Source organism: Salvelinus fontinalis, chromosome 27, assembly GCF_029448725.1.
Source record: "Salvelinus fontinalis isolate EN_2023a chromosome 27, ASM2944872v1, whole genome shotgun sequence".
NCBI classification, from domain to species: domain Eukaryota; kingdom Metazoa; phylum Chordata; class Actinopteri; order Salmoniformes; family Salmonidae; genus Salvelinus; species Salvelinus fontinalis.
In genome coordinates, this window is record NC_074691.1 from 31,528,262 (window position 1) to 31,555,005 (window position 26,744).

At 47.2% G+C, this 26,744-nt stretch overlaps 1 protein-coding gene and 2 pseudogenes across 2 annotated transcripts in view; all 3 read left to right on the forward strand.

Moving 5' to 3' along the window:
* LOC129825459 (alpha-(1,6)-fucosyltransferase-like) overlaps nt 1–26,744 on the forward strand; it is a 199,194-nt gene that overhangs the window by 74,314 nt on the left and 98,136 nt on the right. The gene's annotated exons all lie outside the window — the stretch shown is intronic.
* On the forward strand, nt 4,155–20,691 carry LOC129825669 (basic proline-rich protein-like; annotated as a pseudogene).
* LOC129825460 (basic proline-rich protein-like) lies at nt 20,905–22,743 on the forward strand (annotated as a pseudogene).

The following is a 26,744-nucleotide window of genomic DNA, read 5'->3' on the forward strand; positions in this document are numbered from 1 at the left end:
CTCTGCCTGCTTGTTCCCTCTTTCTCTCTCTGCCTGCTTGTTCCCTCTATTTATCTCTCTGCCTGCTTGTTCCCTCTTTCTCGCTCTGCCAGCTTGTTCCCTCTTTCTCTCTCTGCCTGCTTGTTCCCTCTTTCTCTCTCCGCCTGCTTGTTCCCTCTTTCTCTCTCTGCTTGCTATCTCTGTCTCTTTCTCTCTCTCTCTACCTGCTTGCTAGCTCTATCTCTACACCCACCGTTTCTCTCTCTCTCTCTCAATGACTTTTAATTGAAGGGCTTTATTGGCATAGGAAACATATGTTTACATTGCCAAAGCAAGGGAAATAGATCATGAACAAATGTGAAATAAACAATAAAAATCCACAGTAAACATTACTCTCTTTCTCTCTCTCTCTATGTACTCCCTCCCTCTTGCAGGCGTGAGTCATCCTCTGCACCCTCACATTTTTCTCAGTGTGTCTGCCCAGCCCAGTCACAGGGCCACAGCGCTAGCCCATCTGACATGTAGCCACAACGTACAATACAGCGTAGCCGTGGGAAGTAGGGGTGCTGGACGTTCTGCAGCACCTCTGGCACCTCTGGTGGTGAGATGGTAAAACTCAAGAATTTGTGGTGTTGCAGAAAAAATATGATGATTGCATGAATAGTTTTAATATATGGTCCCCATTCTGCACAGAGGATATTTACGATGCTCTCCACTGCTGCCAATACGTTCTCAAGTTGAGGATTTTGATTACTAATGGATAGATTAGAGTATTTTCATTGTCTTCTGTTGACATGAATAGCCATGTGCTTTCCAAACTATGTTTTCATGCGTTTGTATTTGGAAATATTGCAGTCCCCGCTGATGAAAAACATCCCCACAGCATGATGCTGCCACCACCATGCTTCAATGTGAGGATCGTATTCTCGGGGTATTGAGAGGTGTTGTGTTTGCACCAGACATAGCGTTTTCCTTGATGGCCAAAAAGCTCAATTTTCGTCTCATCTCACCAGAGTACGTCCTTCCATATGTTTTGGGGAGTCTCCCACAAGCCTTTTGGAGAACACCAAACGTGTTTTTGTAAGAAACTCTTCTGTAAGAGCTGCCAGCTCTGTGGAGTGTATGGCTTAAAGTGGTCCTATGGACAGATACTCCAATCTCCGCTGTGGAGCTTTGCTGCTCCTTCAGGGTTATCTTTGGTCTCTTTGTTACCTCTGATTAATGCCCTCCTTACCTGGTCTGTTTTGGTGGGTGGACCTCTCTTGGAAGGTTTGTTGTGGTGCCATATTCTTCCCATTTTTTAATAATGGGTTTAATGGTGCTTTGTGGGATGTTCAAAGTTTCAGATTTTTTTTTTTATAACCAACCCTGATCTGTACTTCTCCACAACTTTGTCTCTGACCTGTTTGGAGAGCTCCTTGGTCTTCATGCTGCCGCTTGCTTAGTGGTGTCCCTTGCTTAGAGGTGTTGCAGACTCACAGGCTTTTCAGAACAGGTGTATATATACTGAGATCATGTGACAGATCATCTGGCTTTGCACACAGGTGGATTATATTTAACTAATTATGTGACTTCTGAAGCTAATTGGCTGCTTATTTAGGGGCTTCATAACAAAGGGGGTGAATTCATATGCAAGCAGAATTTTTCAGTTTAAAATATTATATATTTTTTGAAGTTATTTTTTTCATTTCACTTTTCCAATTTGGACTATTTTGTGTATGTCCATTACATGAAATCCAAATAAAAATCAATTTCAATTACAGGTTGTAATGCAACAAAATTGGAAAAACGCCAAGGGGGATGAATACTTTTGCAAGGCACTGTATAGGCTGTCTCATCGTTGTCAGTGATCACTGCTATGTCATCGGCAAACTTAATGATGGTGTGCAGTCATGGGTGAACAGGGAGTACAGGAGGGGAATGTGCATGCACCCCTGAGGGGCCCCCGTGTTGAGGATCAGCATGGCGGATGTGTTGTTACCAACCGTTACCACCTGGGGGTGGCCTGTCAGGAAGTCCAGGATCCAGTTGTAGAGGGAGGTGTTTAGTCCCAGGGTCCTTAGCTTAGTGATGAGCTTTGAGGGCACTATTGTGCAGAACGCTGAGCCGTAGTCAATGAATAGCATTCTCACATAGGTGTTCCTTTTGTCCAGGTTGGAAAGGGCAATAGAGATTGCATCATCTGTGGATCTCTTTGGGCGGTATGCAAAATGAAGTGGGTCTATGGTTTCTGGGATAATGGTGTTGATGTGAGCCATGACCAGCCTTTCAAAGCCCTTCATGGCTACAGACGTGGGTGCTACGGGTTGGTAGTCATTTAGGCAGGTTACCTTAGTGTTCTTGGGCCCAGGGACTATGGTGGTCTGCTTAAAACATGTTGGTATTACAGACTCGGACAGGGAGAGGTTGAAAATGTAAATGAAGACACTTGCCAGTTGGTCAGCACATACTCGCAGTTCACATCCTGGTAATCCATCTGGCCCTGAGGCCTTGTTAATGTTGACCTGTTTAAAGGTCTTACTCACATTGACTGCGGAGAGCGTATTCACACAGTCTTCCGGGAACAGCTGGTGCTCTCATGATTTTTTTCAGTGTTATTTGCCTCGAAAGCGAGCATAGAAGTAGTTTAGCTCGTCTGGTAGGCTCGTGTCACTGGGCAGCTCTCGGCTGTGCTTCCCTTTGTAGTCTGTAATGGTTTGCAAGCCCTGCCACATAAGACCAGCGTCAGAGCCGGTGTAGTACGATTCGATCTTAGTCCTGTGTTGAAGCTTTGCCTGTTTGATGGTTTGTCGGAGGGCATAACAGGATTTTTTTATAAGCTTCCGGGTTAGAGTCCCCCTCCTTGAAAGCGGCAGGTCTAGTCTTTAGCTAAGGCTGTATTCCATGGCTTCTGGTTGGAGTATGTACGAACGGTCACTGTGGGGACGACGTCCTCAATGCACTTATTCATGAAGCCAGTGACTGATGTGGTGTACTCCTCAAGGCCATCGGAAGAATCCTGGAACATATTCCAGTCAGTGCTGGCAACACAGTCCTGTAGTTTTGCATCTGCTTCATCTGACCACTTTTTTATAGACCGAGTCACTGGTGCTTCCTGCTTTAATTTTAGCTTGTAAGCAGGAATCAGTAGGATAGAATTATGGTCAGATTTACCAAATAGAGGGCGAGCGAAAGCTTTGAATACGTCTCTGTGTGTGGAGTAAAGGTGGACCAGAGTTTCTTTTCCCTCTGGTTGCTCATTTAACATGCTGATATAATTTTGGTAAGATTGATTGTAGTTTCTCTGCATTAAAGTCCCCAGCTACAAGGAGTGCCTGCTCTGGGTGAGCGTTTTCCTGTTTGCTTATGACGGAATGCAGCTCATTCATTGCAGTCTTAGTGCCAGCATTAGTCTGTGGTGGTATGTAGACAGCTACAAAAAATACAGATGAAAACTCTCTAGGTAGATAGTGTGGTCTGCAGCTTATCATGAGATACTCTACCTCAGGCAGACACAACCTTGAGACTTCCTTAGATATTGTGCACAAGCTGCCATTTACAAAAATACATAGTCTGCTGCCCCTTGTCTTACCAGACACCGCTGTTCTGTCCTGCCGATACAGCGTATAACCAGCATGTTGTTGATAATGTCGTCGTTCAGCCACGACTAACCAACCAGTATGTTGATAATGTCGTCGTTCAGCCACGACTCCGTGAAGCATAAGATATTACAGTTTGGAATGTCCCATTGGTAATTTAATATTCTGCATTTGTCATCGATTTTATTTTCCAAAGATTGCACGTTTTCTAGCAGAATGGAAGGAAGTGGGGGTTTATTTGATCACCTGTGAATTCTCAGAAGGCAGCCTGCCTTTTGGACCCTTTTTCTGCGCCTTCTCTTCAGGGAAATGACGGGGATCTGGGCCTGTTCCCAGGGAAGCAGTTTATCATTCACACCGGGCTCTTCAGACTTGTTAAAGAAAAAAAAGGACTATGCCAGTCCGCGGTGAGTAACCGCAGTAATCCAGAAGTCATTTTAAGTCAGAAGAGATGGTAGCAGCAACATTATGTACAAAATAAGTTACAAACAACGCAAAGAAATGAACAAAAAAACACAATTGGTTAGGAACACGTAGAACGTCAGCCTTGTTCTCCAGCGCCATCTTGCCATTATCAAGTTCGCTGATGTCACGGCAATGGTAGGCCGGATTACCAACAACGACGAGATGGCCTACAGGGTGGAGGTAGGCACTCTGACGGCATGGTGCCAGATAAATGCCCTCTCCCTCAACATCAGCAAAACAAAGGAGCTGATTGTGGATTTCAGAAAGAACCAGGCTTGGCACGCCCCCATCCTCATCAATGGGGCCGCTGTGGAGACAGTCAAAAACGTAATGTTCCTCTGTGTACACATCTGTTGTTTGACATGAAATGGTCAAACCACACAGACACCGTGGTGAAGAAGGCACGATGGACTCTTTAACCTCAGGAGGCTGAAAAAATTTGGCCTGTCCCCGAGGGCCCTCACAATGTTCTACAGGAGCACCATCGAGAGCATACTGTCAGGCTGCATCACAGCCTGGTACAGTAACTCCACCGCCGCCGGCTGCAAGACTCTACTGAGGGTGGTACGCGCAGCCGAACCCACCATTGGGTGCACACTGCCTGCCCTCCAGGACACCTTCAACACCAGGTGTCATAGGAAGGCCAAGTAGGTCAGAGACCTCAGCCACCTGAGTCACGGCCTGTTCTTCCTGTCTCCATCACGCGGGCAGTACAGACGCAGGCAATACAGGAGTACCATGTCTAAAACTAACACACTGGCCAATAGCTTCTACCCCCAGCCTATCATGCTGCTGATTAGTCACCACTAGTCAGGTACCTGCTCCCCCTGTCCCCTTCCGGACTTCCTACAACAACCCCCCCCCCCCTCGTTGTCTCGTTTAGACATTCCCAAAGCATGTGATCCAAAATGTTATACTTTTGACTCAACTGTCCATAGAACAGTCTTCCAAGTGTCTTGATAATCATCCAGGTGCTTCTACTTCTCGGTGCTTTTTTGGCAAATGTAACTTTTTGGATGAGATGGGTCCCATTTTATGTTTTGTGAAAAATGAAATACTTCATTCTACAGTAAGAACCTCATACCAACGGGTCAAGCATGGTGGTGGTAGTGTGATGGTTTGGGGATGCATTGCTGCCTCAGGACCTGGACGACTTGCCTTAGAGAGCAGAATTCATGGTTCCTTCTATTATCAGAGAATTCTACAGGAGAATACAGGAGAATGTCAGGCCATTTGTCTGAGCTGAAGCTGAAGTGCAGCTGGGTCATGCAGCAAGACAATGATCCAAAACACACAATCAAATCTACGTGAAAATGGTTAAAAAGCAACACATTTGATGTTTTGGAATGGCCTAGTCAACGTCCAGACCTAATCCCAATTGAGATGTTGCGGCAGGACTTGAAATGAGCAGTTGATGCTTGAAAACCCATAAATGTTGTGAAGTTAAAGCCAAAGAGTGGGCCAAAATTCCTCCACAGCAATGTGAGAAACTGATCGACAACTACAGGAAGAATTTGGTTGCAGTCATTGCAGCTAAAGGTGGCACAACCAGTTATTCAGTGTACTTTTTCACACAGGGGAAGTGGGTGTTGTTAATTATATAAATAAAATTAGTATACATTTTTTGGGTTTATTTGTGAACTCCCTTTCCCTTTATCTAATATTAGGTTTGGTTGAAGATCTGAAAACATTCAGTGTAAAAGATTTGCAAAAATAGAGAAAATCAGAAACGAGACAAATATTTTTTCACGGTGCTGTACGTTTTGCGTCATTGTTTTTTCATGTTCTTCTCAGAGATCTATTTTAGACGACTGCACAGTTTTAGACCTTGTGTACGGAGCTGTTTTTCCTCACTTGAAATTGTTGGCCTCTTCTGCGGAAAAGACATCATCAGCACTATTCTGTTGGAGTGTTCCCCTCAAACGGGCTCTGATGCTTTGCTACTGGGCTCTGCTTCAAACACAACTTAGAACTCCAAAGACACACACACACACACACACACACACACACACACATACACTCTGCTCCCAACATCCTCCTTCGGTGGAAAGTTTATTCATGGTCTGTTCCTCTCCCCCATATATAAACATACAGACAAGCCAGGGGGAAATGTTGCATGAAAATGTCCTATTTGTGGCTGGGTGAGCATGAATGTTGGCTTGTACAGAATGCCTTTATAACAAGCAATAACGTGCAAATTACCCAGCAACCCAGGGCTCATTAAATAAAAGATGGGAATAAGGACAAAGTGTACTCCTGTAGCATGATGAGAGCACTGGTTTAATGCAGTCGCTGGAGGAGTTGGGTGGGTTGGAAGTTTTGTCCAGCATAGATCCTCCATCCATTGAGAGGTGTATGGTTCTTTGTTGTACTGCAGAGAGGTGCCTGGGTATAGTCTGGTTCAACCAGACTGAACACTTCACTCACCATTGTTGAGAGTTTACCAGTCTAGTTTACTAGGCTAGGGTCTGGGTGCAGCAAGACAGATGGATACTGAGTGGCCAGAAATGGACACATCCATCTAGGAGCCAGCAGCTCACCCGTTAGCAGAGCCAGGAGGGGAGGAGGCGTCCGCACTGTAGAGCCGAGCTGGCTTATCAGTTGCCAAGAGTGACAGTGTAGTCCTTCAGAGGAGTGCGACTGTGATGGGCAGTGTTTATTAGTGCTCAAGCCCCCTGCTAAATGGAGTCCAACTAGGGGTGGTTCGCAGAGACGCACGTACACACACACATACACACAATTTCGCTTAGTGAAAGAGTTGGTCAAAGAGTTGGTATTTTTGGGGGGCATGCTGGGTATTAGAGTCATACCCAACATGCTTTGCAACCGTACATCTGTACATTTACATTTTGGTCATTCAACAGATTAGTTTATCGAGAGCATCTTCCGTCAGTGCATTCAATTTAGATAAACAACCGCAAGTAAAACGTTTATGTAACCGTCACTGAGAATGTTGTTGTAGTTAAACTGCTCTGTAGTTAGTTCACTGTGCTTTAACAACTGCTGGTTTAGAAACTAGCAGAGAAGCTAATGGCTGAGCAAGAAGCAAATGGGAGCACAAACTGAACACCTATAACTATACCATTGTTATTTGGAAATACATCTTTTGAATGTAAGAGAGAGAGAGAGAGAGATATGGACTGTCATCCAGGTCTGCTGTGGGCGGCTCATGGATTGCCTGCAGCTGAGCAATATCTCAACTCAACTTTTCAACCAGCATGTTATACACAAGGGCTTGACTTTCCATTGAGCTGTGTATATTGACCTGTATAGTGGCTTATACACTGTCCAATACAGTCTTATGTTTCCCAATAGTGTGTGTAATTTACCCCACAGGCAAAATATATAACATGCCATACATTGCAATGCTCCTTTATCTTGTCTTGTGATTGACTGATGTCTGCTGCTGTGTTGAGCACACGTTAAGTGCCTTGAAAATACTGTGGATGTATCATAAATGGCCCCGTATTGCCTATATAGTGCACTACTTCTGACCAGAGTGTTATAGGTCCTGGTTAAAAGTAGTGCACTACATAGGCAGCAGGGGACCATTTCAGACGCATCCTCAGTGTTTGTCACATTCCTATGGTGGTTTGCTCTGTCATTCAATTGTTTGCCTCCCAAATACCCGGCTGAAATGCTACCAGCATTGTGTATTGACTGTGGGTCTGTTGGGTATGTGGTTGACTCAAGCAGTGGACAAACAGACTGAGTGGTCTGTCAACATTCGCCTTGGATTAGCACATCAAAACAGACTGGATGTCCTTGGACGGACGGACGGACGGAGCTATTAACCGAAATGTCAGTTATGTTGGGGTACTTAAACAACTAATTGACCAATGTTCGTTTGGTCATTTCATTGTTTTTTTCTCTCAATGTATACAATGAGCAGAACTCAATGTATACAATGAGCAGATTCTCTAGAGATAAATAAGACCATGCCCTAACTGTGTGATGTGGTAGGGAGTTGTAGTTTCCAACAGGCCAATATTCCACATAGTTATGCGCAGAACATGTTTTACTTAACTACAATGACCATAATACATTGCACTCCTACTCGTCAGGTTTGTGTGTTTCTTTTGCTCCTGCTACGTTAGGTTAGTATGGGACAGACATGGAGAGAGAGGTGACAGAAGAACATGTGATGGAGAGTGATATAGAGTAAATTCTTCTCGAGGTATCTTTACCCGAAAATACATGATCTAAGTGATTGATAGTTGCTATTCAGCAGTCATAAAAATATGCCTTATTTACTTTGAAGAACTACTAAAATAGTGATTTTGTCAGATTGCATAAACAGGAGCTCTATAGAGATGAGATGATGACTTGGAATGAAATAATAAAGTCAACAAATAAAACAAGTGTAATATACACAACAACTGAAATATTTGATTAAAGTAATGTGAATAAATGATGGTTATTGTGATCAGCAGTAATGGATGGTCACTACCATCATGAGACTTTTAATAATAGTTTTATTCTGTGTTGCAGCATTCAACCCACATAACGCATTGTGCATTTAATATTCAAAAATAAATAGAAATCGAAAACCAAAACTGAACCGACCTCAAAAATCATTAATCGCTCAGCACTGACTGAGACAGACAGACAGTTAAGATATTGTGTAATGTGTATTAGGAATAGGTGATGTAAGATTAACACTGGAGAGTTTTTCGGTAAACTGGCTGAAAGACACCTACATAAAGACTTAATAACACATTCATAACCCACATTTGGTCTCAGTTTGGCACGTGTGATGCTCCACACACACCGACTGCAAAGTTTTAGACCTTGTGTACGGTGCTGTTTTTTCTCGCTTGAAATTGTTGGCCTCTTCTGCGGAAAAGACATCTCATCAGCACTATTCTGTTGGAGTGTTCCCCTCAAACGGGCTCTGATGCTTTGCTACTGGTCTCTGATGCTTTGCTACTGGTCTCTGATGCTTTGCTACTGGTCTCTGATGCTTTGCTACTGGTCTCTGATGCTTTGCTACTGGGCTCTGATGCTTTGCTACTGGTCTCTGATGCTTTGCTACTGGGCTCTGATGCTTTGCTACTGGGCTCTGATGCTTTGCTACTGGGCTCTGATGCTTTGCTACTGGGCTCTGCTTCAAACTCAACTCAAACTCAACTCCCAAGACACACACGCAGGTGTGCACACACACACACACACACACATACACCCCCCCGCCCACACACACACCTCATTACCGGTCCACCATGCAAAACCAAACACAAATGAAAGCCCCCGACATCCTGCTTTCGTGTAAAATTGTAGTAATGATCTGTTCCTATCCCCCATATATAAACACTGTTGGTCTCCCGAGTGGCGTAGCGGTCTAAGTCACTGCATCTCTTAGCAAGAGGGAATCACTACAGCACCTGGTTTGAATCCAGGCTGTATCACATCCGGACGTGATTGGGAGTCCCATAGGGCGGCACACAATTGGCCCATTGTCGTCCAGGTTTGGCTGGTGTAGGCCATCATTGTAAATAAGAATTTGTTCTTAACTAACTAGCCTAGTTAAATAAAATAGTAATAAAAGAATAATAAACATACACTGAGTATACTAAACACTAAGGACACCTTCCTAACATTGAGTTGCCCTCAGAACAGCCTCTATATGTTGGGACATCGTTCTTAATGTTTTGTATACCCTTTGTATATTAACACGGTTATACATATATAAACACTGTTACACATGCACTGAGTGTACAAAACATGAAGAACACCTGCTCTTTCCGTGACATAGACTGACCAGGTGGATCCAGGTGAAAGCTATGGTCCCTTATTGATGTCACTTGTGAAATCTACTTCAATCAGTGTAGATGAAGGTTAGGAGACAGCTTAAAGAAGCCTTGAGACAAGTGAGACATGGATTGTGTATGTGTGCCATTCAGAGGGTGAATGGGCAAGACAAAATATTTAAGTGCCTTTGAACGGGGTATGGTAGTAGGTGCCAGGCGCACCGGTTTGTGTCAAGAACTGCAACGCTGCTGTTTTTTTAACGCTCAACAGTTTCCCGTGTGTATCAAGAATGGTCCACCGCCCAAGGGACATCAAGCCAACTTGACACAACTGTGGGAAGCATTGTAGTCGACATGGGCCAGCATCCCTGTGGAACGCTTTCGACACCTTGTAGAGTCCAATGCCCCGACGAAATGAGGCTGTTCTGACGACAAAACAACATATATAAACAATGTTACAAATCTATAAACACTGTTACACATATATATAAATACTGCTACACACAGAAAGACAGACAGGCACATGGTATAATTAAACGGCTGTAGTTCATTCCTACAGGTTCTGTATTTGAGCTGCTTTTGAAAGGAAAAAGTCGAATTAAAAACATTATTGGAATTGTTGATTTTGATTTTCATAACAGCAAGCAAGGACGGATGGTTTGGTTAGCTAAACTAGCAAGTCTGTTTGTTTGGTTACCAAGGCAACTACTGTAGCCATCTAGTAAACTGTCTAGCTACTTCAGTGGATGTTGAACACATTTATACAAGAATGTGTTAAATTATGGCCATGGTATTAAAGGGATAATCAGCTCGGGGCTCTATGCGTTCTCTGGAAAGCAACTCTGTGGAAGGTTAGATCCACTCCGCTAGCGTGTTGTGGAACACGCCTTCCATGTCGTTCATTATTTTCCACAGAACACATAGCCCCTTGTTGATTATACCATAAATAACCCATTCATAACCCACACATAACACATACATAACACATTCATAACCCACATAACACATACATAATACATTCATAACCCATGCATAACACATACATAACACATACATAACCCATTCATAACCCACATAACACATACATAACACATACATAATACATTCATAACCCATACATAACACATACATAACACATTCATAACACATGCATAACCCATACATAACACATTCATAACACATACATAACACATGCATAACCCATACATAACACATTCATAACCCATACATAAGTTATTCATAACCCACACATAACACATTCATAACCCATACATAAGTCATTCATAACCCACACATAACACATTCATAACCCATACATAACACATTCATAACCCATACATAAGTCATTCATAACCCACACATAACACATTCATAACCCATACATAACACATTCATAACCCATACATAAGTCATTCATAACCCACACGTAACACATTCATAACCCATAAATAACACATTCATAACCCATACCTAACACATTCATAACCCATACATAAGTCATTCATATCTAGTACATAAGCATATTATGTCAGCAACCACAATTTGATCATTTAGACATGTCTTTTGGTTGATGTTAGCACTTATAAATGTTTTTGGACGTATCACAATTAACACGCTTGTTTGATTCAAATCTTCGCTCTCGCTCTCTCTTTCTCTCTCCTTCTCTCCCCCCCCCCCCTCTCTCTCTCTCTCTCCCTCTCGCCGTCCGAGAACAAAAACAGGATTTGCCTTCCTTCCTCCAGTAGAGTGATCCATACCGGTCACTAATGAATTCTAGGAGGCTGAGCATGCTAACCAGTTCATTATTCCAGCCCGGTTTCTGGAGTAATTACCATTCTGCATCCCAAATGATTAAAGACAGGGCGCTCTTGTTAAACTAAGCGGAGCGTGAATTTGGATAAATATTTGCATAAGCGTGAGTGCCGCGTGACTGACTGTGTTAGGATAAGCTAGGACGGCTCGCTTGATGACAGCCGGAGAAATGAAATGGGAATGGATTTGTTGTTCTGTTGCCGAGCCGTTGCCAGGCTGTTGCCACGGCACTCACAGGAATGGTCCATCACCTCAGATATTAGTTTGTGTCGTTTGATTGGACCAGGAGGAGGATGCTGGTCTCTGGCAGGATGGATGATTGGTGGAAGATGATGGGTTTTCTCCATGGCTGGCTGCTGACAGGATGACTGACTGGAAAGATGTTGAACTACTGACCCCAACTGTACATGTCTCTTGCATCTTGTTAGTCCATGTAAACATATAGCTAAACATGATAGACTGACCAGGTGAATCCAGGTAAAAGCTATGATCCCTTTTTGATGTCACCTGTTAAATCCACTTCAATCAGCATAGATGAAGGGGAGGAGACGGGTTAAAGATGGATTTTTAGGCCTTGAGACAATTGAGACGGAGTGTTGTAGGTGTGCCAAGACAAAATATTAAAGTGCTATTGAATGGGGTATCTTATTAGGTGCCAGGCATACTGGTTTGAATGTGTCAAGAACTGTAACGCTGCTGGGTTTTTCAGGTTCAACAGTTTTCTGTGACACAACTGTGGGAAGCATTGGAGTCAACATGGGCCAGCATCCCTGTGGAATGCTTTCGACACCTTGTAGAGTCCATGCCCCGATGAATTGAGGCTGTTCTGAGGACAAAAGGGGGGAGAGCAAACTCAATATTAAGAAGATGTTCTTAATGTTTTGTACACTCAGTGTATGTGTCTGACAACAAACCATTGTTTTCCGTTATATAAATTATATATCCAGACACTGTCATGCCCTGACCTTAGTTCCTTTTTTATGTCTCTATTTTGGTTTGGTCAGGGCGTGAGTTGGGGTGGGCATTCTATGTTTTGTTCTATGTTTTGTATTTCTAGGTGTTTGGCCTGGTATGGTTCTCAATCAGAGGCAGCTGTCTATCGTTGTCTCTGATTGAGAACCATACTTAGGTACCCTGTTCCCACCTGTGTTTGTGGGTAGTTGTTTTGTGTTTTGTGTATTGCACCTTGCAGAACTGTTCGTTTGTCGTTTTGTTGTTTTTGTTCAAGTGTTCGTAATTATTAAAAGTATTATGAATACTTACCACGTTGCATCTCGGTCCTCTTCTCCTTCTCCCGACGACGGTCGTTACAGATACCCAGTGATCACCTGACTCATACAGATCAGTGTAAAAATTATACATGTACAGTGCCTTGCAAAAGTATTCATCCCCCTTGGCGTTTTTCCTATTTTGTTGCATTAAAACATGCAATTTAAATAGATTTTTGGATTTCATGTAATAGACATACACAAAATAGTCTAAATTGGTTAAAAAAAATGACTTGTTTCAAAGATTCTAACAAATAAAAAACGGAAAAGTGGTGGGTGCATATGTATTCACCCCCTTTGCTATGTAGCCCCTAAATAAGATCTGGTGCAACCAATTACATTCAGAAGTCACATAATTAGTCAAAGTCCACCTGTGTGCAATCTAAGTGTCACATGATCTGTCACATGATCTTGGTATATTTACACCTGTTCTGAAAGGCTCCAGGGTCTGCAACACCACTAAGCAAAGGGCACCACCAAGCAAGCGGCACCATGAAGACCAAGGAGCTCTCCAAACAGGTCAAGGACAAAGTTGCGGAGAAGTACAGATCAGGGTTGGGTTATAAAAAAATATCAGAAACTTTGAACATCCCACTGAGCACCATTAAACCCATTATTATAAATTGGAAAGAAGTGGCACCACAACAAACCTGCCAAGAGAGGGCCGCCCACCAAAACTCACAGACCAGCAAGGAGGGCATTAATCAGAGAGGACACAAAGAGACCAAAGATAACCCTGAAGGAGCTGCAAAGCTCCACAGCAGAGATTGGAGTATTTGTCCATAGGACCACTTTAAGACGTACAATTCACAGAGCTAGGCTTACCAGAAGAAAAAATCCATTGCTTAAAGAACAAAAATAAGCAAACACGTGTGGTGTTTACCAAAAGGCATGTGGGAGACTCCCCAAACATATGGAAGAAGGTACTCTGGTCAGATGAGACAAAAATGTAGCTTTTTGGCCATCAAGGAAAACATTATGTCTGGCGTAAACCTAATACCTCTCATCACCCCGAGAATACCATCCCCACAGTGAAGCATGGTGGAGGCAGCATAATTGTTCATCGGCAGGGACTTGGAAAACTGGTCAGAATTGAAGGAATGATGGGTGGCACTAAATACAGCGAAATTCTTGAGGCAAACCTGTTTCAGTCTTCCAGAGAGTTGAGACCGAGAGAGTTCAACAGAAAAAATATTTTGCATCTTCAAAGTGGTAGGCAGGTAAATGAAATGATATAAACCCCCTAAAAAAAAATATTTTAATTCCAGGTTGTAAGGCAACTGTAACGGTTCTCCTCTTCCTCTTCATCCGAAGAGGAAGAGCATGGATTGAACCAAGACGCAGCGTTTGAATAAGACATGATTTTTAATTAAACAAAACAGAAAACACGAACGAACACTTGAAATTACAAAACAAATAAACGATGTAGACAGATCTGAACGACGAACTCACATGAAACACGAAGAACGCATAAACACGAAAACTGCCTACATAAAACGAACGAACAAACAAAACCGAAACAGTCCCATGTGGCGCAACGACATACACAGACACAGGAGACAACCACCCACCACAAACAGTGTGAAAACACCTACCTTAATATGACTCTCAATTAGAGGAAACGCCAAACACCTGCCTCTAATTGAGAGCCATACCAGGCAACCCTTAAACAAACATAGAAACAGAAAACATAGACTGCCCACCCAAACTCACGTCCTGACCAACTAACACATACAAAACTAACAGAAACAGGTCAGGAACGTGACAGCAACAAAATAGAAAAAATGCCCAAGGTGGAGAATACATTCGCAAGCCACTGTAGGGGGGTGGAGGGGGGTGGAGACAAGCACAAAGACAGGTGACACAGATCAGGGAGTAACACTTTCAGTTAATGTATTTCAGGTTTAATAAACAGAATGTTTCTGGTGTTGAATTTCTACCACTGAGAATTGTAACAGTTTATTTCCACGTGGAATGTTCAGGCTAATTCCCCCGTCCCGTCCCGTCCCTGTACCAAATGTACCCCTCTACCCTGTGGCTTCCTTCCTAAAACCCAGGTGACACTGATATGTGCTTTCCTAACACCGCCCCCATTTCCTCTGTTCAGATTTGTGTTCCTGATATTTATCATCACTGAACTAATTGTATTTGCCCCAAAAAAATAAGTTTAGTGCATGTTTTCTGTAATAGCTTTGGCAGCTCTGCAGCCAGAGGCCCCTTCCTGAGTGTTGGAAGGATGGCTCTCATTTGGGGACTAACAGGAACTGCTTCCCAAACTGCACCCTATTCCCTATTTAGTGCCTATTTTGGCCAAAAGTAGTGCACTATGTAGGGAATAGAGTGCCATTTGGGATACATGACCGATGTCTCGCAATAACACAGAGTACACGCTGGATTTTGTGTGAATTATAATTTAGAAAAGACAAGATTGTGGGGGACTGAGGCTTAGTTACCTAGAATCAAGATATCAAGGATTGGACGTGAATGCTCGAACAATGTCCTGGCTTTTTCAAATTGAACCTAGTTAGTTACCAGGATGTTGTTCATCTGAAGTGCGGTGGGGGTGGGGAGGGAGGGAGGGATGGGGGGGTTGTAAGGAGTATAATGAATTACATTTACATCTTTAGCAGACGCTCTTATCCAGTGCCACTTACAATTGGTGCATTCATCTTAAGATCGCTAGGTGAGACAACCACACATCACAATCATACAGTATCATGTACATTTTCCTTCAACAAAGTATTTATCAGCAAAGTCAGTGCAAGTGGGAAAAGAGAAGTGCTGGCTTGGGGGGAGTTGGGGTCGTCGAGTTATTTAAGATACTCTTCAATTTTTTTTTAAATGGCCAGGGACCCCACTGTCCTGACTTTAGGGGGAGGTTTTGTCGTGGAAATTCTACACAGGGACAATCGAAGTCAATCATAAATGAATCATTATTTTATTAAAAGCACGCTGGAGAGGTTCCAACATACTTGATGCACCGTAGTGCACGTCTGTCAGGAGCTCTCTCTGGGCAGTCCCGTTAGTTCTCTTATATACTGCAGACAAGTTATATATGCATGATTTAGCTTTTACATCATTCACAATTAATTCATCATTAAGGTTTGCTTCATTCATGTGATCGACCAATACTGGTTCATGCATTTGACAGACCAATACATCACAAGGCTTCATCTCTCTAAGCTGAGACCTTGAAACTGAGATATCTTTCATTCTCAAAACAAGGGTCTGGGCATACTGCCAAATTGCAGATACTGATAGTGAGGATTCGTTCAATCAGTCACTTGCATGAACACATAAATTGGTTATTAGAAAAGCACAATCATAGAGCACAGAAATGTTCCATCACAGTTCGTTCCACCATTTGGGTTCCAGGACAGAGAAGAGCTTTGACTGGGCTGAGCGGGAGCTGCCCTCCCGTAGGGGTGGGAGGTCCAAGAGGTGGCGGAACGCAGTGCTCGAGTTGGGATGTAGGGTTTGAGCACCTGAAGGTTAGGAGGTGCAGTTCCCCTTGCTGCTCTTTAGGCAAGCACCAGGGCCTTGAAGATAATGCAAGCATTGACTGGAAGCCAGTGGAGTGTGCAGAGGAGCGGGGTGACATGGGAGAATTTAGGAAGGTTGAACGCCCGGCAGGCTGTGGCATTTTGCATAAGTTGTAGGGGTTTTAGGGCACAAGCGGAGTGCCCAGCCAACAGAGAGTTGCAGTAGTCTAGAGGGGAGATGACAAGTGCCTCTTTTAGGACCTGCTCCACTTCCTGTGTGAGGAAAGGTCATACTCATCATCATCATTATCATTATTATCACTTCTATCATCATCATCATCATCATCCTTCTCCTACTCCTCTTCCTCCTCCTCCACCTCCTCATCCTCCCTCTCCCCTTCCTCCTCCTTCTCTTCCTTCTCTTCCTCATCCTCATATCACGTTAATATCACATTTCCTTCTATTAGTAAGCTATAGTATGTAAAGCTAGCTACGTACACTGAGTATAGAAAACATTAAGAACACCTGCTCTTTCCATGACAGACTGACCAGGTGAATATGAGTGAAATCTATGATCCCTTATTGATGTAACTTGTTAAAACCACTTCAATCATGTAGATGAAGGGTAGGAGATGGATTTTTTTTTTTAAGCCTTGAGACGTGGATTGTGATGTGTGCCATTCAGAGGGTGAATGGGCAAGACAAACGATTTAAGTGCCTTTGAATGGGATATTGTAGTAGGTGCCAGGCGCACCGGTTTGTGTCAAGAACCAAGTAGCTCTCACAGTCTCACGTCAGACAGTCATCCATGTTTCTCAAACGTCAAATTTGGAAGTTTAAGGTTGAGTTTAGATATTAACACCTTATTTTTAAGGTTAGGGTTACGTTTAGGCATTAATGTTAAAATCTTAAGGTTAGACATTAACTCCGAATGGTTAACGTAAGGGTTAAGGTTTGGGATAGGCTTAAATTAAACTTTCTATTGCTGGATCTGAACATGCAACCTTTCCATCTCCCGACGTCCTCAGACATGGATGGACGTCGAATACTGACTTGTATCACGGGTGACCAGGTTGCAAGAACTGCAACTCTGCTGGGTTTTTCAAGCTCAACAGTTTCCCGTATGTATCAATAATGGTCCACCACCTAATGGACATCCAGCCAACTTGACACAACTGTGGGAAGCATTGGAGTCAACATGGGCCAGCATCCCTGTGGAATGCTTTCAAATCAAATCAAATTTTCGACACCTTGTAAAGTCCATGCCCTGACCAATTGAGGCTGTTCTGAGGGGGGGATGCAACTCAATATTAGGAAGGTGTTCTTAATCTTTGGTATACTCCGTGTATATACTCAGTAATGAAGCCTTGGCTGCTCTAATAGATTACAGGAGCGCAGGAATGAAATAAACAGTATAGTTGGCATGGTAAGTCACTGGTATAGTTTGTTCAGCCAGTCTAAACTCCTCTGCTGCTCTATCTGAAAATAGAGACGCAGCTACAGCACATAGCGTGGCAACTGAGGTGTGGAAAGTGGGAGCTCACAGGCGGCGGTAGAGCAACGTAGCTCAAGAGACAGTAGCACTTGTGTTCCTGTATAGAGACGAATGGGGGAGAGAAGGAGGCATGGAGGGATGGAGGGAGTGATAGAGGGACGCATGGAGGGAGGGAGGGATGGATGCCAGGTGGGGGAAAATGTTGGAGGAAAGCCATACCAGCGCTGCAGTCAGTGGTTAATTTACATTCCACAGAGTCGACTAAGCGTGTACGCGATCCTCCACGCTAACACACACACACACACACACACACACACACACACACACACACACACACACACACACACACACACACACACACACACACACACACACACACACACACACACACACACACACACACACACACACACCTATCACCTTACACTCATGCTTGCCTGCCTACTGGAATTAAAAACCATAGTCACAACAACCACACCCACCGCCACCCCTACACCCACCCCCACCGCCACCCCGACCGCCACCCCTATACCCACCTCCACCCCTACATCCACTGACACACCCACCGCCCCCCCTATACCCACCCCCACCTCCACCCCTACACCCACCGCCACCCCCACCGCCACCCCTACCCACACCTCTGCCCCTACCCCCACCACCGCTCCTACACCCACCGCCACCCCTACACCCACCACCACCCCTACCACCATGACTCCGACCACCACCCCTACCACCACCACCGCTCCTACACCCACCACCACCCCCACCACCATGACTCCGACCACCACCCCTACCACCACCCCCACCACCATGACTCCGACCACCACCCCCACCACCATGACTCCGACCACCACCCCCACCACTATGACTCCGACCACCACCCCACCACCATGACTCCGACCACCACCACCCCCACCACCATGACTCCGACCACCACCCCCACCACCATGACTCCGACCACCACCCCCACCACCATGACTCCGACCACCACCACCACCACCGCTCCTACACCCACCACCACCCCCACCACCATGACTCCGACCACCACCCCTACCACCACCCCCACCACCACCACCCCCACCACCATGACTCCGACCACCACCCCTACCACCACCCCCACCACCATGACTCCGACCACCACCCCCACCACCATGACTCCGACCACCACCCCCACCACTATGACTCCGACCACCACCCCCACCACCATGACTCCGACCACCACCACCCCCACCACCATGACTCCGACCACCACCCCCACCACCATGACTCCTACCACCACCCCCACCACCATGACTCCGACCACCACCCCTACCACCACCACCCCCACCACCATGACTCCGACCACCACTCCTACCACCATGACTCCGACCACCACCCCTCCCACCACCACCCCCACCACCATGGCTCCTACCACCACCCCCACCACCATGACTCCTACCCCCACCCCCACCACCATGACTCCCACCACCACCCCCACCACCATGACTCCTACCACCACCCCCACCACCATGACTCCGACCACCACCCCTACCATCATGACTCCGACCACCACCCCTATCACCACCACCACCACCATGACTCCCACCCCCACCACCATGACTCCTACCACCACCCCTACCACCATGACTCCAACCACCACCCCCACCACCATGACTCCGACCACCACCCCCACCACCATGACTTCGACCACCACCCCTACCCCCATGACTCCGACCACCACCCCCACCACCATGACTCCTACCACCACCCCCACCACCATGACTCCGACCACCACCCCCACCACCATGACTCCGACCACCACCCCCACCACCATGACTCCGACCACCACCCCCACCACCATGACTCCGACCACCACCCCTATCACCACCACCACCCCTACCACCACCCCCACCACCATGACTCCTACCACCACCCCCACCACCATGACTCCGACCACCACCCCTACCACCACCACCCCCACCACCATGACTCCGACCACCACTCCTACCATCATGACTCCCACCACCACCCCCACCACCATGACTCCCACCACCACCCCCACCACCATGACTCCTACCACCACCCCCACCACCATGACTCCGACCACCACCCCTACCATCATGACTCCGACCACCACCCCTATCACCACCACCACCACCATGACTCCCACCACCACCCCCACCACCATGACTCCTACCACCACCCCCACCACCATGACTCCTACCCCCACCCCCACCACCATGACTCCCACCACCATCCCCACCACCATGACTCCTACCACCACACCCACCACCATGACTCCGACCACCACCCCTACCATCATGACTCCGACCACCACCCCTATCACCACCACCACCACCATGACTCCCACCCCCACCACCATGACTCCTACCACCACCCCTACCACCATGACTCCAACCACCACCCCCACCACCATGACTCCGACCACCACCCCCACCACCATGACTCCGACCACCACCCCTACCCCCATGACTCCGACCACCACCCCCACCACCATGACTCCTACCACCACCCCCACCACCATGACTCCGACCACCACCACCACCATGACTCCTACCACCACCCCCACCACCATGATTCCGACCACCACCCCCACCACCATGACTCCGACCACCACCCCCACCACCATGACTCCGACCACCACCCCTATCACCACCACCACCCCTACCACCACCCCCACCACCATGACTCCTACCACCACCCCCACCACCATGACTCCGACCACCACCCCTACCACCACCACCCCCACCACCATGACTCCGACCACCACTCCTACCATCATGACTCCCACCACCACCCCCACCACCATGACTCCCACCACCACCCCCACCACCATGACTCCTACCACCACCCCCACCACCATGACTCCGACCACCACCCCTACCATCATGACTCCGACCACCACCCCTATCACCACCCCCACCACCATGACTCCTACCACCACCCCCACCACCATGACTCCTACCCCCACCCCCACCACCATGACTCCCACCACCATCCCCACCACCATGACTCCTACCACCACACCCACCACCATGACTCCGACCACCACCCCTACCATCATGACTCCGACCACCACCCCTATCACCACCACCACCACCATGACTCCCACCCCCACCACCATGACTCCTACCACCACCCCTACCACCATGACTCCAACCACCACCCCCACCACCATGACTCCGACCACCACCCCCACCACCATGACTCCGACCACCACCCCTACCCCCATGATTCCGACCACCACCCCCACCACCATGACTCCTACCACCACCCCCACCACCATGACTCCGACCACCACCACCACCATGACTCCTACCACCACCCCCACCACCATGATTCCGACCACCACCCCCACCACCATGACTCCGACCACCACCCCCACCACCATGACTCCGACCACCACCCCTACCACCACCACCCCTACCACCACCCCCACCACCATGACTCCTACCACCACCCCCACCACCATGACTCCGACCACCACCCCTACCACCACCACCCCCACCACCATGACTCCGACCACCACTCCTACCATCATGACTCCCACCACCACCCCCACCACCATGACTCCCACCACCACCCCCACCACCATGACTCCTACCACCACCCCCACCACCATGACTCCGACCACCACCCCTACCATCATGACTCCGACCACCACCCCTATCACCACCACCACCACCATGACTCCTACCACCACCCCCACCACCATGACTCCCACCACCACCCCCACCACCATGACTCCTACCACCACCCCCACCACCATGACTTCGACCACCACCCACACCACCATGACTCCAACCACCACCCCCACCACCATGACTCCGACCACCACCCCCACCACCATGACTCCGACCACCACTCCTACCCCCATGACTCCGACCACCACCCCCACCACCATGACTCCGACCACCACCCCCACCACCATGACTCCGACCACCACCCCTACCACCATGACTCCGACCACCACCCCCACCACCATGACTCCGACCACCACCCCTACCACCATGACTCCGACCACCACCCCCACCACCATGACTCCGACCACCACCCCCACCACAATGACTCCGACCACCACCCCTATCACCACCACCACCACCATGACTCCTACCACCACCCCTACCACCATGACTCCCACCACCACCCCCACCACCATGACTCCGACCACCACCCCTACCACCATGACTCCGACCACCACCCCCACCACCATGACTCCGACCACCACCCCTACCACCATGACTCCCACCACCACCCCCACCACCATGACTCCTACCACCACCCCTACCACCATGACTCCAGCCACCACCACCACCACCATGACTCCGACCACCACCCCCACCACCATGACTCCGACCACCACCCCCACCACCATGACTCCGACCACCACCCCTATCACCATGACTCCGACCACCACCCCCACCACCATGACTCCGACCACCACCCCTATCACCACCATGACTCCGACCACCACCCCCACCACCACCACAACTCCGACCACCACCCCCACCACCACCATGACTCCGACCACCACCCCCACCACCACCATGACTCCCAACACCCCCACCACCACCACCATGACTCCTACCACCACCACCACCACCATGACTCCGACCACCACCCCCACCACCATGACTCCGACCACCACCCCCACCACCATGACTCCGACCACCACCCCCACCACCATGACTCCGACCACCACCCCTATCACCACCACCACCACCATGACTCCTACCACCACCCCCACCCCCATGACTCCGACCACCACCCCTACCACCATGACTCCGACCACCACCCCCACCACCATGACTCCGACCACCACCCCCACCACCATGACTCCGACCACCACCCCCACCACCATGACTCCGACCACCACCCCTATCACCACCACCACCACCATGACTCCGACCACCACCCCCACCCCCATGACTCCGACCACCACCCCTACCACCATGACTCCGACCACCACCACCATGACTCCGACCACCACCCCCACCACCATGACTCCGACCACCACCCCTACCACCATGACTCCCACCACCACCCCTACCACTACGACTCCGACCCCCACCACCATGACTCCAACCACCACCCCCACCACCATGACTCCGACCACCACCCCCACCACCATGACTCCGACCACCACCCCTACCACCATGACTCCGACCACCACGCCCACCACCATGACTCCGACCACCACCACCACCACCATGACTCCGACCACCACCCCCACCACCATGACTCCGACCACCACCCCTACCACCATGACTCCGACCACCACCCCTACCACCACCACCCCTACCACCGCCACCCCTACACCCACCACCACCCCCACCACTATGACTCCGACCACCACCCCCACCACCATGACTCCAACCACTACCCCCACCACCATGACTCTGACCACCACCCCTACCACCACCACCCCTACCACCACCCCCACCACCATGACTCCTACCACCACCCCCACCACCATGACTCCGACCCCCACCACCATGACTCCAACCACCACCCCCACCACCATGACTCCGACCCCCACCACCATGGCCACTTGGGATAACAACCATCAGTATTCCTCTGCTGTACGGCATAACCTTGGAGAGGGTGTCACCTTCCCTAATGCTCATCTTGAGGGTCTGTGATGACACTCATATCCCGGGGTCTGATGAAACCACTGAATCAAATTAAACTCATTTCCTTCACCTCTCAGAGGTCTTCTTCTGATGTCCTTGGCACTGACAGAGATATAAGAGGATCAGCTTGGGGCTCCCGAGTGGCGCAGCGGTCTACGGCACTGCATCTCAGTGCAAGAGGCGTCACTGCAGTCTCTCGTTTGAATCCATGCTGCATCACATCCGCCTGTGATTGGGAGTCCCATAGGGCGGCGCACAATTGGCCCAGCGTCGTCCGGGATTGGCCGGGGTAGGCTGTCATTGTAAATAAGAATTTGTTCTTAACTGACTTCCCTAAATAAATAAAAGTTAAATATATATTTTTTAAATAAATCAATGATTTTACTGTTCCTTATCTTTTTCCTCAACAATTTCACTTTATTTTTTATTTTAATGTTATTGCTGCTTTAATTAATCCACTTTCTTCTTCCTGCTTGTTTTTCTTTTTTCTATTTCATTTGTTTTTTTACTGTAAAGTGTGTTGCGATTTTAAATGGACTTTAAATAAAGATTGATTTGATTTGAACATTATAAGGAACCCCAGTAAACATGCCTAGCATAGAGCAGGTTCATTTTACATCACATCAATACACATTCAAATAATATATCTCACTGACACGTGATGGACCCCCTATACGTAATCATATCTCTACCTACCGCCTAGTTGAAAGAACCTGCAACCCACTTCCTCATTAATCTCCCTGCTAGATGGGTCTATGGGATTTATAATGAGATGGCTCCAATACGGCTACGTATAGATCCGTGCTGGAGCCTCCGTTGCCTGTAGGGCTTCTTTTGTGATGGTTAGAAGATAGGAAACGACGCCTGTTGCTTGCTGCTCGTTAGCCAGGTGTAAAGGGGAGATTTAGAGAGCAATGGATGGCGAGCGAGACAAACAGACAGATAGGCAGGCAGGCAGACAGACATGACAGACAAAAAGACAGACCGAAACAGCCCTGCCTGCAGGCACAGACACATGGATGGAACGGAGATCAACGCATGCCTGCCAGCCTTGGCTTTATTATGGCTCTTAAAGTTTGATGTGTGCTTGGAGCGTTCATTTCCATTTCTATGCCCTGACTTCAGTCTCCTGTTGTCAAGTGGAGCCTGGCAAATAAGGAACACCTCACACACTTGCAGGGTCAAATTAAAGTTATATCACTTATAACTAGGAACACAAAGAGCATACTTTAATAATATACTGTAGTAATATACCGTAATAATATACTGTAATAGTCATAATGTAATATTCAGACTATAATAATCATACTGTAATAATATACTGTAATAATATACTGTAATAATTATACTGTAATAATCAAACCGTAATAATATACTGTAATAATCAAACTGTAGTAATCAGACTGTAATATTCAGACTGTAATAATATACTGTAATAATCAAACTGTAGTAATCAGATTGTAATATTCAGACTGTAATAATATACTGTAATAACATACTGTAGTAATCAGACTATAATATTCATACTGTAATAATCAGACTGTAATATTCATACTGTAATAATATACTGTAATATTCAGACTGTAATAATATACTGTAATAATCAGACTGTAATAATCAGACTGTAATAATCAGACTGTAATATTCAGACTGTAATAATATACTGTAATAATCAGACTGTAATAATCAGACTGTAATAATCAGACTGTAATAGTCAGACTGTAATATAAAGAATGGACCCAAGACTGGATAAAAGCGTATGTTAAATAGCATATATTTTACTATTATATTTTATTTGATTATCAGTAGATGACTGCTTGTATGACTGTTTCATCCTCTGTCCTTCCTGATGGATTGAGGAGGGAGTTCACTGGCGTACCGACACACAAACGACATCTGCAGCAACAGGAGATACCAAGCTACCTGGCTCTCCTCCTTTACCTTGCTCTCCCTGCCACGCCTGCCCTTTCTCCTCCAAATCAAATCAAATCAAGTTTATTTTATATAGCCCTTCGTACATCAGCTAATATCTCGAAGTGCTGTACAGAAATCCAGCCTAAAACCCCAAACAGCAAGCAATGCAGGTGTAGAAGCACGGTGGCTAGGAAAAACTCCCTAGAAAGGCCAAAACCTAGGAAGAAACCTAGAGAGGAACCAGGCTATGAGGGGTGGCCAGTCCTCTTCTGGCTGTGCCGTGTGGAGATTATAACCGAACATGGCCAAGATGTTCAAAATGTTCACAAGTGACAAGCATGGTCAAATAATAATCAGGAATAAATGTCAGTTGGCTTTTCATAGCCGATCATTAAGAGTTGAAAACAGCAGGTCTGGGACAATTCTCTTACATCCCCCTTGTCTGAGAAGAGATTCTCCCTTTGGCTGTGAGAAGACATGCCATCTTTTACGTGCACTGCGAACTTAGCAAAATATTATTGGGAAAAAAAAAAAACACAGCCATTGTCTTCCAGTATTGTAAGGGTTCAGTTGAATGGTACACAACGCTGGCTACAGTGTAACACAATAGCAGGGCTTTATTGATTCTGTTAATGATCTAACCTTGGTGTTCTTCGAAACCAAACCAAAGCTAAATGATGTTTCCCTTACCAATGCCTATGGTGTTAATCATTTCTCCAATAGAAAATAGTGTCTCTTTTCTGATATAAGTTCAGCTCTTTTGTTTGCTCTGTGTGTGTGTGTGTGTGTGTGTGTGTGTGTGTGTGTGTGTGTGTGCGTGTGTGCGTGTGCGTGTGCGCGTGCGCGTGTGTGTGTCTGCGTGTGTGCTCACATCCCTGAGCACGTCTGTGTGTGCGCGTTTGTGTGTGTGTGGTCTTGTCAGGGTTTTCATGCCTGCAGTACCGATCTCAACGTTATAAATAGGCACCATCAATCACAGGAATGTCCTTCATTTGGCATGCGCCAGTCACTCCTGAGGCTAGGGAGAAATGCATATTCACAGTTAAACAATGAGTGTCACTCAACCAGCTCCCTGTAGACACATAGCAGCTGTGAAGGGTAGGCTGCTATTGACTTTCCAAGTGGAAGAACCCACTGAGTGAGTGGCGTGAAAGAAAGACCCCATTTTTATGAAAGAGCCAGATTAGTTAACTGGGGGAGAGAGAGGGAAGTGGAGGGGGAAAGAGAGAAAGGGGGAGAGAGAGAGAGTGAGATGAAGAGAAAGAGAGAGACGGAGAGAAGGGGGAGAGATAGCGAGAGATAGAGAGAGGGGGGTGGAGAAAAAGAGAGAGAAGGGGGAGAGAGAGAGAGAGAGAGAGAGAAAGAGAGAAA